The following is a 10,124-nucleotide window of genomic DNA, read 5'->3' as shown; positions in this document are numbered from 1 at the left end:
TGTGTGACCTAGTATACATATCTGTGTGCACTGGTGTGTGCAGAGGTCACAGGCCACCGTTCAGTATGGTGTCTTCCTTAAATGCTCCCTATCTTATTATTTAGGACAGGGACTTTCAGTGATCCTAAAGCTCACTGCTTCAGCTAGGCTTGCAGCCAGCAAGCTCACAGGATCTTCCTCTCCTCCTTCCCCCACTGCTGGGGTTACAGACAGTGTTGCTTCACTCAGCTTTTTATAAAGATGTTGGAATCCAAACTGAGGTCTTTACCATTGAGCCATCTCCCCAGCCCCGCAAAATATGCATTTTCCCTTTGTTTTCCCTCTCTAAAGTTGCTAAAGTTGTTGCTCGTGCTTTGTCATCCCAGTGTGTCCTCTCTCCTTCTGGGTAGTGATGAACAACTATGGCTTCTGTCATTTCTTCATTCATTCCCAAACAGTTGATGGGACCAGCTCCCTGCTCTACACTGAGTTATGCTTGGCATCAATGGTGCACAAGATGGACATGGCTTCTGTCCTCAAAAGTGGAACCAAGAGTTAACTAGGAACAAGTGCAACCAGAAGGTCTCCCAGTCTGTGTCCATAATCAGACCCAGGAAAGAGAGTATTTGAAAAATTCACATCCTGTACCTGATGTCATTCATTCGTATGCCAGCCTTGAGAGTCACACTTCAGTTTTAGGGGAGTGACGGGTGTTCATTAAATGTACAAAGATCTAAGTAGCACCGTTAGAAGATGACTAGGACTCTATCTTGGTTTTCTTTGTGTCATTACATCCATGGCCTCATCCTCTCTTTCTAGCTGTCCCCAGTCTCCTCTCCCCTTTATCCTCAAAAACTAGGACCTTCTTTCAGCCCAATTTTCTCTTATTTATTCAACATAAAAAAGTCTTGTAAACCACAAGGCGTATTACCTCATAGAGTTACTTTTTTTCAGTGCCTACTGATTTCAAGTTTCCCTGACATGGCTTGGTTAGGCCTCTAAATTGTTAGAGGAGAAAATTAGGATTGAAAATGGTAAATATTTAATGTTTATGTTGACAATCTGGGACTGTATTACCCTGCTATTATTTCTTACTGATCTTAGTGAATTACTTCTTTTCTGACCTTTCCCAGGACTCTCTAGGCCAGTGCATTGCTGATTGTATCCTTGCTTTTGCTTCTCAAAATTGGCTTTGGATTATTTTTTTTTAATTAGTTTAAAATCCGCTAAGAATATTTTAACTGTCTTTAGATATGCATAATAGAACTATACACATATTTAAAATGTTGATGATATCTACTGCCACACAAACTGGTGCAGTCAGATAATCATCTTTCTGAAAATCTCAGAGGAATATTGCTTCTGCCATGCTGCAAGCTGTTTTAACGCTGTTACAGTTTGCAACTGGTTATATGTGAGTTAGAAATTGCTCAGTTGTGCAGAAATAAAGTGTATAAATATATTGGATTGTGAAGCATACTTGTCATTTATGGCATTTATTTTAAATATATATATACATATATTACTTATTACAACTTCTTTAAGTAAGTTAGGGCTTGATAATCACAATGAATTTGAATTTGCACAACAAAAATGATTTTATACATTGGAGCTGTGTCATAAGATTTTCACTTTGGAAGAAGATTCCTTTGCTAAATACGTTTGAAAACTGTTGATCTAAGCTCTTATGCTGCTCCATTTCCCATGCAGAGTTGTGATAACTTAGCAGTGTTGGAAGCTTCATCATATAAATACAAAAATTCAGATAAGAATAGCTGCTGTTGCAAGTGACATGGTGTGCTTCTACCTCCCAGGGTTTCACTCAGATGCAGCAATAATTTTACTTTTCAGGATGACTTTGATTTATGAAGGCTAGCCCTAGCCGTCTGCCTCACAATTATGTATATTAAAAAATATATAAGTTTGTATATAATACATTTACATGCATATAAAATGTAAATATATATAGTAGTCATATATTTATCATATGTTTTTATTTATACATATTTACATATGTAGGTATATATTTATCCATATATATTCCCATATGTATACATGTGTGCACGTATGCATGTATTAAACTAGCATAAATATTGAGTATATATCTACATACATACACATGTGCATGCCTTGCTGGCTGACATGATTGAAGAAAATATACCAATAGCATAATGTTCTTTGAATATAAAAACACCACCTATTTCAGGCTTATTTTTTTCCCAATCTACATGTCTATTTGTCACAAATTACAGGAAAATAATAGCTCCATGCCATTTGGAGGACAGACATGATCCCAAGCAATAAGAAAAATTAAAAGATGCTATGAGAAGATAGCTCATTGTGTTTTTATGTAAAATCATAGGAGACTGAGAGTTTACATTAAGTAGGGAAAAAATGGAAGGATAAAAGGTGGACAAGAGACTGATTGGTATCAATCATTTGAAAAGCTATTTGACTTAACAATATAACTTGCTTCACAATTAGTCAAGGTAGCACATTGTTCCAGAAAGTTTGGTTTTTCCCATCCTTCTACTTTCTGTGCTGTTTCCTTTTATCTCCATGTTTGAGTACTGTCTAGTGCTAAGACCCATTGTTTCAGCTAAATTCACTCTCCAAGACAATAAGTTAACCCACTCTCATAAAAATGAAACATGGTCAATGATAAAGTCTCTAAGACTGATAATGGTATTTTTATTGTCATTGTCAACAAAGGCACTATTTTCAGTTTAACTCAAATAAATTGCTACACACTTGTGTTGACTTTTTTTTATTGACTACCAAGTCACTTACTGTCACTACCGTGACTGTTGAGGGGAAGGCTACTCTAACAGTATAGGGAGCCATTTGGACAATTGGCTATATTAGTGTCTTTTTCACAATATATTTTTAAAGTTCTTGTTTATTAATATCTGTGTAGGGATAAATTTGAAAGCAGTAATACATCCTGCCATATGACTGTATCTCTCCTATTTTGTCAAGTAAATACAAATCCTGCTAGTGATGAATGTCAACCTATCAAGAAAGATCACTATTACCAGAGGAAGCAGGACTTGCCCTGCACAAGGTCTTCTTTTGATATCCATTCATCATGGTGCCAACACACAAACAGGTTTTGAATTGTCCAGTTGTTAGGACATTTTAATTATATGTTTCTATGAATTTTTTCTGTTCCTAAATATTCTTTTATGCTTGCTTTTAGAGAAAAAAATCTTACTATATAGCCTCAGTTGGCCTTGAACCCATGATAATCATCCTGCCTCAACCTCCCAAGTCCATGGATTAGAAACATGCACCAGCATGCCCGATAATACTTCCTGTGGTAATGGCGATTAAAGCCAGGGCCCTGTGCATGCTAGGTCAAGCACCCCACCACAGAGCTACATCATCTTATTTTATGAAATCATTTCTAAAATGGTGGTTCGTAAAATGTCTTTGACCATCAGTAAATGATGAACCAGGGTGTGATTTTGTTTGTTATTGTACTATTTCATCAGAGGAAAATGATTTTGCTCAGCTCAGCTTCAGGCAACAGATCTTCATTCCTACCAGCAATCTGATGACCAACTCTACCATAGAGTACAGTGCCAATGACTGAAAGGAGCCCTTTCTATTTGGATATACAATTTCAGACAACCTGAGGCAGGTACCTATTTTATTTGGCCAAAATTGGGATTAAAGAAAGGCCTAAATTCCTTCTTTTTTGAAGTTTCTATTAGCTTCAAAGAGTTTAGCTGGGCCTCCACTGAGAGAAGATTTTTGGAAATAAAGATAGCAAGCAAAAACAGCATCCAAATTAAAAAATTAATTATATTTTAGTGTGACTTCTTAGACGTAATTAACATGAGTCTATTTTTTCTGTTGAGTACCTACAAATATTCCAGCAATCATTTTCCCTGGAATATGCAGTACAAGAGACATTAACACAGTCTTCCCAACACACGTATGCATTAATCACCTAGAAGTCATAAAAGTGAACAGGAGAAAATGCTAAAGAGTTATCTCATGTAGTGCAGTTGAATAACCATTTATAATGTCTCAAAACTCTTACGAGCAAAGCCGTATTAAATAACTATATACCATACCACATCTTTGTTCTATATTGTGCTAACTAAGTTAAATAGCCTACCAACATTATGCCAATTAACATAAAGGTATTCTAATGATATTGTAATGGATTGAAATTTTTAGTCCCTCATTTGTAGAAAGTTAGAATCTTGATGAATGGCAAAAATAGGAGAGAAGCAATATTACTGTGTTATATTGATTTGGACTGCATTTTTCCCTGACAGAATGAATATATTTAAATAATTGAAAATTTAGAATTCACTTCAATTCACTTAGCAAGGACTCAGTGGAGAAGATTTTGATGAATTGTTGGGATGCATATATAAATAAATTAGGGGAAAGTAGAACTCAAAATATAAAGTCTGCTTTCCTTTAATAATTTATGCTTTATCCTAGCTGTTTGTTCTGACAAAATAAATAAAGATAGTTGAAATGGTCCTAGTACTGGTCAGATACTCAGATAGTAAATATTGCCTTTATCATCATTGTCATGATGCATTTATTCTTAGGTAGCAACAGAGAGGGCCTGAAAGCTCTTTAAAAGAACTACTCAATCTATAACACTTTGAACTAAATATTAAGGTTACAGTCCTCAGAATGCCATGCCACTCTTATACTACATGACATTAAGTAAGTGAAAAGTGAAAAAGCATTGACCTGAGTTTTAGAGAAACAGCTGATATTGGCTCTGAACTCTCTGGGTCCTTTAACATGTGGTCTGGGGCCACCATGTTCATGCACAAGACTTGTTCTTTCTGGGTGAGAGAGTTGCCCAGAATAAAAGTGTCCCAGCTTTATCACATATGCTGTGACTCTTCCCACAGCTTCATCCCGTCACTCCACGTGTGATTCCTTCTTGTCAAGGATCTTTAGTCGACTTCAATTTCCTACCAATCTATATTGATACAAAACAGTCTAACAATAGTGGTTTGTTATGGAAATCAATCAAAAGAACAGGATGGAGAATGTACTCCCTGAGTGACGAGTAATTCTGACAGGAGGATATTTCAGTGTTTAACAATCCATCTCTGCCTTGCTCAGGAAGTTGATCTCCCTGTTGAAGGTGTTGCTGAAATATTGAGTGAAAAACTATGCAAATGAAAAATGACTCCTTCCTATAGTGGGAAATACAGAAACTGGGATCAAACATCTGTGATGGGATGAAAATGTGTTCACTACCACAGAGTCTCACATAAATGTCTCCATTCAAAATGATTTTAGAAATAAAAGTGAAACTGCTCATAGATTCTTCCAGAATACCTGAGACTTACTTTTTTAAAAAACAAGTCCCATGAAAGGAAATGGGAAAATACCATTCCAATATCAATATATGAGCCCTAAGAGGACAATTCAACAGAAGAAATATTATGTGGGAGAGTTGACTGTCCTTCTTGTTAAATTAAAACCTGCTTGAATTCAGAAATTATTACTCAAAAAACAAGGCAGGTAAAGTGTTAGCCTTATATTAAAAAATGAAAAGCAAAAACCCACATCAGGATTATTTTACTATGCTCATATTTTGTAATTTGTACTATATTCCTTATGATATTGAAACAAATTATTTTCTGAGCATGTAATAAATTTTTTCTGCAGTGTGTTTCATATTTACTATGACTTCTCAGTAAAATCACACATCAGAATGAAAATCCTCCACTCAAAAAAATTACCTCTGAGCTGGGAATAAGAAGCAACTTACTTTGTAACTGTTGGAAAGACTTGAATTTGGAATAATTTTTTTCACTGACTAAAATGACATTTTGTAAATATTCTTGAAAATTCCTATGAAGCTGCTGAGGAAAATGTATGTCTCCTGTTGAAGGAAAAGCATATCGCTAAGGCATGCTCTTTCATTAAATTACGTTTCCCATGTTTTTCTACACATCTTCCCTTCCCATCACTAAATGAGAATTTCTTAACTTAAAAGCTTTATCTCTACATATGAAAGATTTGCCAAGAAAGGCAACAGCCATGAATACAAGTACACAGTGTTCTTAGAAGCCGAAAGAATTCAGCATGGGACTTTAGAACATACTAGAGTAATCCACAGCTTAATTTAAATCTGTCTGTTGAGCTGAATGAAGTGGTTTATAAAACATGGTAGATTCAGCAACAGGCCCCTAGATTTGGACCTGATCTATGCTTCCTCCAGTTGCTCCCCTGCTTTTCTTCTCTGATAGCAAGTGATACAACTGAGTTTATAGTCGCTCTGGGCTTGAGCTGAACCAGGAAACTGGGGATTCAAAGAGTCCTAGCTGTTTGCTACCTTTTCAAACAAAGCTTTTGAAACATCCTTCCTCTCTGACTCCCTGCTTACATACCTACTCCAGGCCAGGGGACCTGCTGGCTTATTTCTCTAATTCACATTATAGCACTCTAAACAATTCCACAGCCTTCCTGCTTGCCGTTCAAGTCAGCTCTGGGTTATTTGTTCAGATTCTGTTTTCTCAGCATGCTTGATAGGACACGCACAGATGATGTCAGTGGGCTTGTTGAATCCTCTGCTGGGGATACCCAATTCTCCTCCCCCCAGAAGCACTGTACATAACTAGGAATGAAATTAAATTACTCTTTCAGTGTGTAAAGGCACTAGGAATCCCAAAGGGGAAAGTTGGGGTAAGATGGAATGTTTCTGCATGTTATACGCACCAGAAGAGATAGGTCTCACCTTTCCTGTTCCCTGTCGAAATAATAGAAAATCCTATTTTCTCACCGATTGTTCTCCAGTCTTCTGTCTCTTTGACTCCTCTAGGCTCCTCTCAAGATGAGCAGAAGTAGTCTCACAGCCATAGGATGTTTGTGTGAGGAGCAGAGAGAGCCATCATTCTGAGTTTAAGGCGCCGTGACTAGGGAAGTGGTCACGTGGTAAATGTTTTAGAATGACTCTCTTCTTGCTGCATGGAAGGGTTCCTGGGCTAACTTCCCTGTCAAATCTAGGCACTTTTAATTGACTCCAACTGAAAAAAAACTAGATAAATAGAGCTCATAAGCACCTGTATGCCCTTGGCCTAGATTCATCAATAAGCATGTTTCTAATTAGTTCTTACTGGTTTGTGTGTGTGTGTGTGTGTGTGTGTGTGTGTGTGTGTGGTGTATGTGTTTGTGTGTGGTTTTTGTGTATATGTATATGTATGTGTTTGTGTATGTGTGTGTGTTTGTATGTCTATAGCTCATTTGAATAAATTACAGTCATCATGAGCTTTGCTCAGAAACACTGTAGAGGTGTCAAATAAGAGCAAAAACATTCTTGTGAGCACAGATTACGGTACCAAAAAGTTTTTACAGAGATACAATACTGTGATTTGACTTATTTATTCCATCTTTAAATTTTTTCAACTTGTTTTTTTTCTGACTCATGATCCATTAACAAATTATGAATTGTCATGTCTTGGTTGTCATGTATCTTTCATGACATGAAAATTTTTTTCAAGAAGCTGAGAAAAAATGCCATGTACAACAATTCATCTAATTGTTTTCTTTGGATTAGATCCCATAGTTTTTCCTGAGATACATTGTCCTCTACTTCCCATTATGTTGTCTTGCAAATATAGGCTGCCAGTCATTTCATGATTGATGGGATATTGACTTTGGTCATGTGGTGTGAAGCCATGTCTGCCAGACCTTTCCATAGGAAAAGAGGCTTTCTTTCTTCATAATTAGTAAATAATCTGTGGACTGATGCTATGAGGATTTGTGAATATTGTTTCCTGTCAATAACATGCTCACTGATTGCAGTATCCATTGATGATCATTGTCTTGGCTAATTATTAAATTAAGATAGGCACTAATTGTATCATCCTTGCCATCGATTCATAAGCTGATTTTCTTTGGTTAGATATTTTTCTCTTTTTCATATGATGATGGATACAAGAATCCTCTTAAATTTAATAGATTTTTATAACTGAATGTATATGAAAAAAGACTGTAGAACATATTTTATTAAGATGACAAATTCAGAACCTGTATAGATTCATTTTTTAAGTCACTGTTCAGAATCACCAGTGTAGCTTCCTAAAATATGTGTCCCTTACTTCTGTCATTGCAAGCTTTTCAAAACCAATGTGAAGAAAAATGAGATTTTTGTTTCTTGGAACTTAGGACACTGATCAGATGGCCAGTTGGTTATGGAAATTTTCACTTATGGAGAAAACAGAACTAAGCATAGAGTTTGGCAGTTTAGACCATGACAGTCCTTCTGCATTTTTTGGGAAAACAAAAGTGTTCCATATTGGGAAGTTGAGTTCTTTGGAAAGATAAAATAAGAAATTGATTAGCTAAAATAAAGAAAGGGGGGAAAATCCAAAGAAACAGCCAACACACTAATAAAAGCACCCAAGCAGCAATCACAACATGTAATTGACTTGTATAGGCTCAGGCGAGGGCTGCTGGTGAGCAGTGCGTGCTAAATAAGTCAACCAGATGTGACATACATTGTACCCAATTTCCTTTCATGTTCTTGACTTGCTTCAATTATATAGGTCCAGGGCCAAGCCCCCTATATCAATAAGGCAGCCTTCTCTCAGAAGTGTTAGCTAACCCTTAAAGAGTAAAAAGGCTTTAAAAAAAAAAAAAAAAAAGGATTGCTTAACATTTATTACAGAATCAAGTAAAATTTCACAGAAAAGTTCATTTACTTTTAGAATCCAACACATTTCCCAAAGAATGTTTATTTTGCTTAAAACGATGACAGTTTAAAAGGGATGTCCCTGGTTATTACCATTTTCACCTCGGTTTTTATTTCCCAGAAGTTGTTTTAGCTTTTTCTTACTGTGAAGTGGTATTCAATGAACACATTTTTTTCTTTAAAACAAATAGTACGAAGAATAAAGGGGAAAAAAGAGCTAAACAAAGAACAGAATAGGATAAAGAGGGAGGGTAGAGGAAGGAGGGATAAAGAAATGGGGAGAAAGGAAACCTTATGGTACCAATGAAATCAAGTGAACATTAAAAGACCACAAATGCCTTGATTAGATTTTAGTTACTCCAAATACTATGGAACACTGCACATGTGCAGAAACTATGTTTCTTTTTTTTTCTGCTTCCACATTGGACAAATGGTACAGTTAATTTATAAAAAGCACAGAGAGAACAAGGAAAGAATATTTAAATGTGCCCTAGGTAAGCAGATCCAACAAGAGCTCTCTCTATAACGCTAAATGAGTAGAGACTGTTAAAAGGAACTAACGGAGGAACGCTAAATGAAAAGGGGATTATCCTTTTCAAACCACTAAGAATTAGAAGAATAATTAACTCAATAACAAGGAAAGCTTTTAATTTTCTGGATGTATCCGTACTCCAGCACTTTTACATGGCTATCTCACATTTATTCTCCACCACACTTGTATACTACAGATGTTCTTCTACTTGTATACTTTAGGGTGCCTTTATTTGCCTGACTTTCTAGATGATGCATGAGGCCCACAGAAAGTATTTTCTTCTCAGAGGAATATTCTCCTTGTGAGTAATTTGAACTCAACTATCTCCACCAACTTAAGAGTACACATAGGTAGCAGGCAAACAGGGTTCCATCCGGAGATGGTGCCAAGGAAGGGAACTTCACAGTGTAAGCTGCCCATCTGCAAGATTAGCAATGCGTGGTTATTTGTGTGCTCAGCTGGCTTCCTGAGACAATGCAAGCTACTGTCCTGAAATGAGACTCCAGAGCAGAGTCTTTAAAATTGCCTTCTATATGTGTATTTTATAAATAGTCCTAATGCACCTTAGGAGAGGCCAAATGGCATGTAATACAGTTCAAATACAGTTGTTAGTGAGAGCACTATATGATCAGTTCCTTTTGGAGATGCTTTGACATTGTACATTCTCATTAGTAGCTTCTTTCCTGGGCTCTAACTGCAGTGTCCTTGTTTGAACAAATAGCAATGAATGCCATGCATTCAGGGAAATGTTTGCACTGAATTAGGGTTTAGGATTGTTCTTTGCATTGGTCCCATTCCAGGAAGTAACTGACTCGTTTTATAATGGAACCATCCTAAAAGGATAAATCAGGGTGACCCACTTGGAGTCTTTTAAAACAATGGCTACATCTGCATTTCTAAAAAAACGAAAGAAAACGGCCGGGAACG

The sequence above is a fragment of the Peromyscus eremicus genome, chromosome 20 (genome assembly GCF_949786415.1).
Source record: "Peromyscus eremicus chromosome 20, PerEre_H2_v1, whole genome shotgun sequence".
NCBI classification, from domain to species: Eukaryota; Metazoa; Chordata; class Mammalia; order Rodentia; family Cricetidae; genus Peromyscus; species Peromyscus eremicus.
Note: the sequence above shows the minus strand (reverse complement) of the source record.